Source organism: Carlito syrichta, unplaced genomic scaffold, assembly GCF_000164805.1.
Source record: "Carlito syrichta isolate Samal-C Ts95f unplaced genomic scaffold, Tarsius_syrichta-2.0.1 Scaffold303360, whole genome shotgun sequence".
NCBI lineage: Eukaryota > Metazoa > Chordata > Mammalia > Primates > Tarsiidae > Carlito > Carlito syrichta.
Genome location: NW_007247456.1, coordinates 354,559 through 365,683, shown reverse-complemented (window position 1 = coordinate 365,683; position 11,125 = coordinate 354,559).

Below are 11,125 nucleotides of genomic sequence, written 5' to 3'. Positions count from 1 at the left end.
CTCACCTCAGCCTCCCAAAGGCGTGGGATTACAGGCTGAGCCACTGAGCCCGGCTTAAAAGGAGTCTTTTAACACAACAACAACAACACACACACACAACTTTTTCCACATTTACTTGTCATAATTGCAATGTTTGTTTGTTCTCATTCTCTGGGTAAACTCTAAGCTTTTTGGGGTTTACAAACACTTTTAAAAATAGACTTCTTGGTATCTAAAACAATAGTATGTGTATTAGACATTTACATGCACAATTCTAATTATGGCTTCATTTATTTTCCCTGTCATCTCCTTTTGGTTCTTTTTGTTACAGCATTATTTTGAAGACTTTTTTCCAGAAGTTAGTGAAATGCTAACTTCTGCAAGAGCTCTTTCTTTGGCTTTCCTGGTTTCTTCACTTCTGCCTTATCCTCTTATACTGTGCTCTCCTCCCACCATTTAAGGTGGATATTCTTCTTACTCCGTCCCAGCACTGATTGTTCCAGCAGTGATTATGTTAATGTGTCTGCTGACACTTAAACCCAGGAGAGACATATTGTCCAACTGCCTCTACAGCCCAGAGAAGGTAACTCTATATTTGGTTCAAGTCAACATGAATATTGGATTATGAACAATGCCCAGTCAATACTTTGTGCTGAGGCTTACTGTTAATTTAAACTAAAAAAGCTTGCCTTTAATTTAAACCAAAAAAGATGGCACGGTGGCTCAGCTGTAATCCCAGCACTTTGGGAGGCCAAGGTGAGAGGATTGCCTGAACCCTGGGTTTTGAGACCAGCCTGGGCAACTTGGTGAGACCTCATCTTTACAATAAATCACAAATATTAGCCAGGCGGAGTGGTTTGCGTCTATAGTTCCAGCTAATTGGAAGGCTGAGGTTGAAGGATCGCCTAAGCCCCACAGGTCGAGGCTGCGGTGGCCATGAGTGTGCCATTGCAATCCAACCTGGATGACAAGAGCTAGACTCCAACTCAAAAAAACAAAACAAACAAATAAATAAACCACAAAAATTTTGGGGGGATGAGTTTACTGACTTTTATCACATTTTAAAACTTAGTGAGGATTCTATTCTTGAATTCCATTTCATTCTATTTCCCATTGCCCTCTTTTTTTACCCTGTTGTGGTACATTTGTTCCTAGTCATAATCAGGAATGACACCAGACACAGAACATATTTTGCTGTGTATCAGTGGAAAATGTAGTGTGTTTATCATGCTGAATGTAGACACTATGGACATATATAATTAATATTAATTAATGTTTTCTATTGAGATCATTCTCAATTTTATTCTGCTTTCTTATTGCCTTCATAGCATGATATGCCACAAGTTGGTACATATTTTAAAATATGTAATATATTTATATCTTTACAGTTTCTTCAATAATTTTAATTACATAAAAGTCTTAATTAATATTAAAACAATAATGTAAATTTTTAAAAAGAGTAAAGATGACCGCTGTCCAGAATTTTACTTTCTAGACATATCACATATTGTCTGTTTTCTTTCTTCCCTTTCAACCAGTCCTTGCCCAAATATGGGTATATTTTGACATTTTCAATTATAGTTTATATGGAATAATTTACTCTTTCCACTTGACATTATTTTTAAATTTTTCAATGTTGCTACATGTTTTAATTTTCTTTAGAATTCATTATTTATTGTTATTATTTTATTTCCACTAGATTTATACTTAAGACAGACTCTGAGGAGGGGGAATGGGTCAAATGGCATTTACATTTGGCTATTTAAATAACTGTCAGTCTGTCATTTCCAAGGAGACATTAATCATTTATATCAGCACCAACAAAAATGTTCTCAGGTATCAGAACACTTTTGTTTTGTACATCCTGCTCTACAGAGATAACGTGTTATTTTATGTTTGATTTCTGCCGATATAATATTCAACATGCTCAAAATCGTATTCCATTGTTAATTTTTCTCATCTCTGTCCATTAAAAGATTCTTTTCAATGTGCCTTTTACTAAGTTTATGTATTGTTTTAAGAAATATAAGTTCATGCTCTTGTCTATTCTATTTAGTTTATGACGTCTTTCTTACTTGGGAAACAAAAGATTTGTCAACTATCTGTATGATATATTTGTTGCAAATATGTTTTCCAATTCTGTTCGTATTTTTAGTTATAATTGTGTGTGTGTGTGTGTGTGTGTGTGTGTGCGTGCGTGGCTTATATAGTTATAAGGACAATATCATTTAGCAAATGGACTGCCCTGATGATCCAGGGCTTAACAAGAGACTCAAACCATCTTGAGTGTTTAGGTATTCAGTAGAAGAAATTTCAAAAGTCCCATGGTTCTTTCCATGATGCTTTTGGAGAGCCAGAGAGATGGAGGCTTGTCCTGGATAGTGCACCTTGCTGCTGTCCCCTATGTGTTTACCCTGCAAGTCAAATAAAGATGGTATTCGAGTTATTGAAGGACACCCTCATACCAGTAGCCAGTCTTTCTTGTAAGGACTTTGCATCTCATCGATGTCCACACATACCTACCTCCTTTTTCTTTAAGGATCTAGTTGCTTACTTATTTTAGCCTGAACATTCTTTATGGAACTGCTTTCATGTGACTCCTTGATGGAATCTTCCCTAATTTCTTTCTATTCATTCATCCCAAGTGAGAACTAGTTTCTTTCCTGTGAACTCCTCACCTTTCTGTAATGTGCTAGGTATAGCCTCTTGATTGAATCTTTCACATTTTACCTTGTACCAAACTTATTTATGAGTTTTTTAAAAAATCTCTTTTATGGCAGGGACTTTAATTGTCTTTATACTAACACGAGACTTATTGGATGATTGAGTAAGCAAGGGATAGCGTGTGATGGGACAACAGGGCTCAGTTGCACCTTCCCTGGGACAGAGCTAACACTTGCTGCTGGTAGATTGGCCCTTAGGGCTGTTGGGCTGAATATGGCCACAAAGTGGAAGGCTATACTTTCTGAACTTACATAAAATACAGACACTGTTAAATGTCACCAACAATGAGAATGAAGACTGTACTTTGGTTTTCATACTTGTGGTATACAAAGCAATCAGAAATAAAATTAGCTACCAGGCCGGGCACTGTGGCTCACGCCTATAATCCCAGCACTATGGGATTATAGGTAGAGGCAAGAGGATTGCCTGAGCCCAGGGGTTTGAGACCAGCCTGGGCAACTTGGTGAGACCTCGTTTCTACAATAAAATAAAAAAAATTAGCTGGGCATGGTGGCGCGTGCGTGCCTGTAGTTCCTGCTACATGGAAGGCTGAGGTGGAAGGATTGCTGAGCCCAGCAGGCTGAGGCTGCAATGGCCTTGAGCATGCTACTGCACTCTAGTCTGGGCAATAGAGTGAGACTCCAACTTAAAAAACAAAAACAAAAAAAACTGCCTATCTCTACCTATCCCTTCTCTTTTTCTCCCTACAAAGAAGCAAGTGTTTAATCTAATTCAGCAAATATTTGAAACTTTTCTTCAATACCAGGCACTGTCTAAGATGCTTTATGACTGAAAAAAATGATTAAGGTGTTGTTTCTGCCCTCAAGAAGCTGTTTGCACATCTGTGGAGGAGACAGACATTTTAACAGGAAACTTCTAATGCTAACTAGGCTGGGGTCTTTCCAATAAAGTGTACATTAGTAGTATGTGAGAAAAAAAGATTAACCTGAGTGGTGACTCCCATGAAGTTGCCAGTATACTCATTTTTCATTATGTATTTAATCCCAAAATTCTTTCTCTCAGACTGAGGTCACTCTTTTTTTGCACTTCAAATTATATCTGGCTTCTGCCTCACCCTAACTCCCATTCTGTAATTTCAATTTTATCATAATTTGAATAATATCACAAGGGTATGAAGGATTTATTCTTTTTTCAAAAAGTGAAGAAAAAAGGTATGAGAAATGATTGATGTGTTTTTCAACACTGAGAAAACCCAAGGAATTGGGAAGAAAGTTCTGCAGCATATTAGGAAATAAATTATCTCAACAATTGCTGGATGTGGTTGCTCAGACTCTTAGAAAGTGTATCTTCAATAGATAGTACTTAAAGCATAGCATGTACGTACACACACACACATGCAATCTCTCTGCCTTATTAACCATTTATTCTTGACTGCCTTTATTAGATGATTTCTTTTACCTTGTTCCTTATTAAATATTACCTCCACTGGGGCCTAATTACAAAATCTCAAAATTCACATTACATCATAATAGATGTGTGCTCCCAATGTTATCTTTAGGTATCTTTACAGTTATCTTTATGGTTATCCATTGTGTATACAGGTATATAAACCTCTTCTGCCAAACTTGTTGTCAGACTGCAGTGAGAAAAGTCAAGGAAACATTTCTCATTAGCTTTTGAATGTTTATGAATTTTCTCTCTACGAGTGATAATACTGCAAGTTGAGACTTTTTAGTTTCAAAGAAAACATACATGGACAGTTTACCTTTATTTTATATGAGGTTAATGTTCAATTTAGCATTGGAATTGTGAGGAAAGTCACACTTTGATGCCCACTACACTGTTGAAAAGCCATATTTAGAAGAGAAGTTTAATTTAACCCCCTTATATCAAAGCATCTTGCAGGATTTTTAAAGCATTTGCTGTCTTGGATAGTAATTGAATATTGCTATTTTCAAATATTTATAATACATGAAAACATTATAATCATCCCAGAGTTGGTTTGGCTTTAGAAAACTAAGGGCACAAAATGCTATGAAAAAAATAATACTCTATTTTAAGTCTAGAGACCTACGTTCTAGTCCTGATTCTGCCTTTAACTTGTTCTGTGAGCCTTAGAAAAGTCCTTTCACATCGCTGTCTCATTTTCCCACTTAAAAAAAATTTTTAAATGGGTACAATTCAGGACTAGGTATACCAATGGTCATTGTACAAGTAAAAATTGGGCCTCACTTTGGTCCCCACTTCACCTGGTTTGAGATCAGATATCCTTATTGATGAAGTGTGCCCCCCTCCATCCTCCCCTGGCAGTTTCCTACTACTGCTGATTCCTTTCTTGTTATGATAATTTTCAGGGTCTGCTTGTGAGTGAGAACATGTGGTACTCAGTTCTTTGTTCCTGTGATAGATTACTGAGTATTATAGACTCTAAATCCATCCAAGTTGCTGCGAAGTTCATAATATTTTCCTACTTTTAATAACAAAAATATTACAAATTTTATGTCTGGAAGACACTTTAGAATTTGTCCCCTCTTCTTAAATTGTATAAGTTAAGTTGAAATATTGTTTAGAACATTTAGCCAGAAAAAAGTCACTCATAAATCTACCACCAAGATACAGGTAAAATCTATCATATTTGGGTATGCCTTTCAAGTCTTGAGCTAGTAGCATAAATTACCCATAGTGCTATATATCTCTTGACATCATCCATTAAGCATTTTCCATATTACTGCATATTCTCGAATGATTAGTTTTAATACCTGTTTAATATTTCATTGAGTGATTATACCATATCTAAATTATTCCATTATTTTAAAATTTTTCTGTGATTAACATTTATGCACAAATATAGCTTATGTCATCTGAGGGTTGAAATATCAGTATCAGATGGTTGAAATATAGCCATCCTTTTATCGTTATTGTCTCCCCAATTATGCCAGGGCTAAATATGTTGTTTTTAGGTATTAGCATTTCTCTGGTTATTGTAAAGCTAAATATGTTTCCACATGTCACACTTCCAGTTGTATTTTTTGTATAGAATTGAAGATGAGTACTTTGCAATCTTCAGGATCCCATTCACAGCAAAAGAGTAAACATTTTAGTGATAATTGCACATGCCTTGTAAGAGATATTCTAGAACTTTTTTTGATTCATAGGAAGAATTCTTTGAATAAATTGATAGGCATACTTCATTCCTATATGGAAATGAAGAGGTTGCTAAGTAGCTATTTTCCTCTACGTGTCATATAATCTCAGCACAACTCTCAAATCAATTATTCTTGAATTTTTAAAAATTCTAAAATTGTCTTGATAATAAGCAGACAAAATAGCTAGGCAAAATTTGAAAAACAAGAGTAATGAGGAACAGAGACCAGCATGTCAGATGCTGAAACAGATTGTATGACAACCCTGACTGAAGTGAAGTGGCGGCGCTGGAATGGATGGGAGCCCACTGTGGGGACATAACCTACCCAGGCACAAAGCTACTGCACATGGAGTTTCATATCAGGAGAGAAGCCACCTTGAAATTTTCTAAAAAGGAAGGATTATTCTCATGGCGTTGGCATAATTGATAGGCATTCTTGAAAAAGTTGCATCATGAATATGTATCAAAACAAACTCTGACATAAGTTAATGGTTATGTTAAAAAATAAAACTAGCAAAAGGCTTAAGAAAGGGAAGAGGTTTATTATTATCACTGTAGTAACTGGAAACAGTAACTTTTTAAGTTTAATCCTGGGGTTTTCAAACTCTTTCTACAAAGTGCCAAATAGTAAATATTTCAGATTTGCAGGCCAGATGGTCTCTGTCACAGGTCCTCAACACATTGTTGTAGCACAGAAGCATCAATAGACAATATGTAATCCATCTCACAAATAAGTAGAGAATATATCTGTTTATAAGAAGAAGCATAATATTGTGAGTGTTAGTTTCCTCTCACATCCTGTCCTATGGGGAATTTTATGAATCTTTTCATTTTCTGGCAAACTGTGTGAAAAAGTTGCATTTCCTTGACTATTATTGAAGCTCTCGTTCTCTCTCTCTCTCTCTCTCTCTTTCTCTCTCTCTCTCTCTCTCTCTCTCTGTGTGTGTGTGTGTGTGTGTGTGTGTGTGTGTGTGTGTGGTGTATTTGTCTACCACTGAGGTCTCCTCTTCTGTGAATTACAGGGAAGATTAGTTTATCTCATTTCACCTCCTTGTCATGTGATGCCAATGCTCTGGAGACCTCTGTGGTATCTCCAGCCCAGTGCAGACAAACAGGTCTCTGTTTTGATTCATGAATTGTAACTCTTCCTGTGTCTTTGTGCCCAAGGGCCTAGGATTTAAGTTTGGTTCAATTCTTACCTGTCTCCTTGGTTGGCCGCTTGCTAGTAGACTGAGGGTGGAGGACACCTTGCCTATATCAGTCTTGAGTAGTTTTGCTGTGCTTGATCTACTGCTTAGTCCTCCTCCACTTTGTTTTGGAAATCTGAGTTATTTAGCTGTTGCCTTAATCTTATCTGAACTGTCTGTGCCCTTTGGGTCCTGGAAATCAGCTCTGAGTGAAGTCTGCCTTTGCATTTCTCTCTACTCAGATGAGTAAATCTAGAGTTTGACCTCCCTGTCTCCAATATGCTGCTTCCAGGAACCATCAGTATTATGTTTTACTCTTGAGTTATAATAGTTATTTCCATTTTCCAACAGATAGGGCCGAGAAAGTGATGAAGTCACTTGCACAAGCCACACATACACATTCTTAGAGGATGCACAGTATGAGATTATTATCATTATTATTTCTGAGGTAGAAATGTCCTTTTCTTGGAACTGTATCTACATGTTCTTGGTGTGCTAGAGTGGCAGGCCTGTTCCTGCCCCTCCCTTCAATCTTTCCATTGCTGTGTGTGCGACAGGAACTGAGACAATTATCACGGAGCCGAGCTGGTTTCTCTTCTCTTTTGGACATCATTGTTTGTCACAGTTCTGATCACCATTTCTTCCCTCAGACAGTAACATTGTAAAAATCACTGCTACATTTACTTTTTTTTTTTTTTTTTTTTTGCTGCCCTGGCTTACGAAGTACTATTTATAGCTTTCCTTTGAAATTCCTTTATTAATAGTCTTCCTTCTTATGTATATCACTGCTGTTTATAAACTGCTCTTATGTCTGATCATCATAAATACCCACGTTAACATTGCAGTTAGCAGGGCAGGCAGTTATCTCCATTTTAGAGGTAAGGAAATTAAGGCTCAGTGAGGTCTGGAAGGCCCTGGTCTGTAGCCGCTGCTGGAGCTAGTGCCAGAGCTGGGGTTAGACATTTTTACCGGACCTCTCTTGCTGTTTTCTCCATGTATATAAAACTGCTTCTCTTTTATGAAGTTCGAGGAATTTCTTGCCTGACACATAAAGAAACTAGTGACTTTTCTTGAAAGATCTAAGCATTATTGCATTCACTTAAAATTTCTTTTACTTTGTTGGTCTGGGTGCTTTAAGAGAAGCCAGTATGTGTAAATATTCTTTCTTTTCTTCAGACATTGAGGCAGAATTTTTCAAATGAGATAGAGAACCTAAATAAATTGTTTTTTCTCTGCTATTCTTAACAATCACTGCAACCATGGTTTTGGATTTTCTCCCCGAGGCTTTCTAAACTATAGGTTGTCACACACACACACACACACACACACACACACACACACACACACACAATTGGCGGTCACTGATTCCTGTTCCTTTTCAAACTATATCAGACCTGTGTGTTATGTGACCTTTGTGTTCTGACCTTCAGATTTAGGGAACTGAAAATTTAGGAAGTTATATTAGAACTTAAATCCAAGTAAATTCCCTCATGAGTACAAAGACTCATTTGTGGACATGTGGAATGTTGGAGATAAAGGGGCTTTCATTCCTCTGGCCCCCTTGATTAGAAAACATGGCCAGTTAGTGACAGAGCTGAGCCTATAATGTTAAAATTTGATTTGATGAGACTTTCTATTGGCTTCTTCCACATCATTCAGTGCTTCTGGAGTTGTAGCATGACTTCTTTCACTGGACCCGGAGCTCTGGAAGGATGGCACTGTGTGCACTCTGCCATGGCTCTTTTCCATAGAGACAACCAGAGTGATTTGCATAGCCACTGAGGATTTTTGTGCCCAATGAGTGACCTGAACCTATCTCTTGTTGATAAAACATCATTATTGACTATTGACAAACTAAATTGTAAGACTCTTGAGGGGATTTTAGTCAGGCTTTACAATGGGAAATAAACCACTCTAGGTATTTTAAGTGGAAGGGATTTAATGCAGTGTTAGTTACTTTAAAATAATTGGAAGGACTGTGTAGAGTAAGCTCCAGGGTGAGCCTTCAGTAATGAATCCCACAACCACACAAAGTTACTCCATTTTCTTCAGTCTAGAAAGAGGAAGTCAGCGTGGAACTGTTGAGTTCAAGAATATATCACTGTATTTGTAAACCAGAGATCAAGAAGCCATGATCGGGGAAGTAATGACTAGATCCTGAGACATGGAATTCAACTACTTACTCCCTCTGTCACAGTTGCTTTTTGACAACCACTAAGTTGAAGACTAAGTATGAGAATGTGAATGCAGAAAAATCCTATGTCTATGCTACCATGCTTCCAATAACAAACAAACTGAACAGCAGGAACATGGCTTCCATCTTGCTTTTGCCTTCCAAATCTCAAGCCAGTTACACACATTTTTGGCAGAACTTCTTTTGCAATGAAATCCTACCTGCAAGACTGCCTGTGCAATATGGCAAGTTTGAGTGTTGATCCACCATATCCAACACAGTAAGGGGTATAGTTTCCACATTTTGGGCATTTTTTTATAACTCTGTGTTTAGTAGATATTAAATTGAGGATGGAATAACAATTATGTTATATTAGATCTCTACTTGTCAGAGTAGCTAATGATATAACAGAGTGGAATGCAACAGTTTTACCTTAGGGAATCCCTAAGGGGAATTCCTATTTATCAGATAAATGCCATAGGGAGGGAAGACCCTGAGTTGGGAGAGTGTTCTAGACTGTTTTGATTTCAAATATCTTGGAAAGTACTATAGGGAGACATGCAATATTCTGATATAATAGTGCTTACCCTGTCTGGGGGGAGTTCCATCTTAAGCAAATGTTGTCAGCTTCCCACCCTTTGACCCCCTCACTGCTCTGTTCTCCCCATGCAAATTTATAATTTGCAATGGAAATCAATGTAAAATAGTTTATTTAAAATAAATAAATAAATAAACACATGACTTACGGGCCTGCATTGACTTCTTCTGTCTTCTCCCTTAATTCTTATATAACCCCTATTTAGAAATGTGAAATAATTGTTAGTAATTCCCCCCACCCCTACACTTGTGCCCTAATGAATAAATTTGTATGCATTTTAGACACACACACGCGCGCCCGCGCGCGCGCACACACACACACACACACACACACACACACACATACACACACATACACACACACACATTTTTTATTTTTTGTTCCAAATTAAGCAGGCAGAATGCTGTCTTTCTAGTATTTGTAATCAAGTTTATATTATGGAATAACCAAAATATCGATGGGAGTAGGAGAGGTCAGATGGTAAAGATATAATTGGATTAAATAATCGAATTTTCTTTCAAAAGGTGACCTTTTTTTGCTTCAGAAAGAAGAGGCTGAGTGAAAAGTTTAGTTGATAATAGCTTCTGCTAGAGATCTGCTACATCTTGCTTTTCTCTACTCCTGCTGAATCATTTTGGTACATTCTTTCCTTTTTTTTATACAAAGGAGCACATACTTCTAAAGCAGGGGAGCCCCCAAGATTTTCTCTACTTCCCACTGTTAATGGTCTGCCCTCTTAGCAAGTACACTAATAAACTCAAAGTCTGGGAGGTCTTTAGCCATATGGTAATTTTGGATGAGGACTCAGCTGTATTCAGGATTCACTCAGACTAAGTGAACAAAGCCTTATTATCACAGTGTTATAAATGCTATAGATGAGTTATCATCTAACCTGGGACACTTTTGAAAAGGGGAATGTTAATAATTACAGCAACACAGCAGATATAAATGAGATGTATGGGCATCCTAGTTAAAAAGACCATGGATAACCGTGTTTGAAACGTGAACTAACGTGAATCAAAAGCAAAGCTTAACTCTGTGTATTCTCAAAAAGTTTACTTTCTCTTTTATATATTTATCATTTGCTGAACACTGATAATAGAATAGATTCTGAGTCAGGCACTATGAAAACAAAGGTAAGGAACATACCAGCTTTGTTCTTTCTTCACTATCAGTATTGTAATATTATTTTAGGCCAGCGTATTTTCAGTTTGCCTTTTGGCATATTAGGGAGTCTAAAGGGAATAATGCCTTGTATGTCTTCCCCCCAAGCTAAAGTGTATTCTGCCAAGCTATGAAGATTTAAGTGCTCAAATAACTGCTTTATCCATCTATTTTATACTTGGGAACTTGTTTAA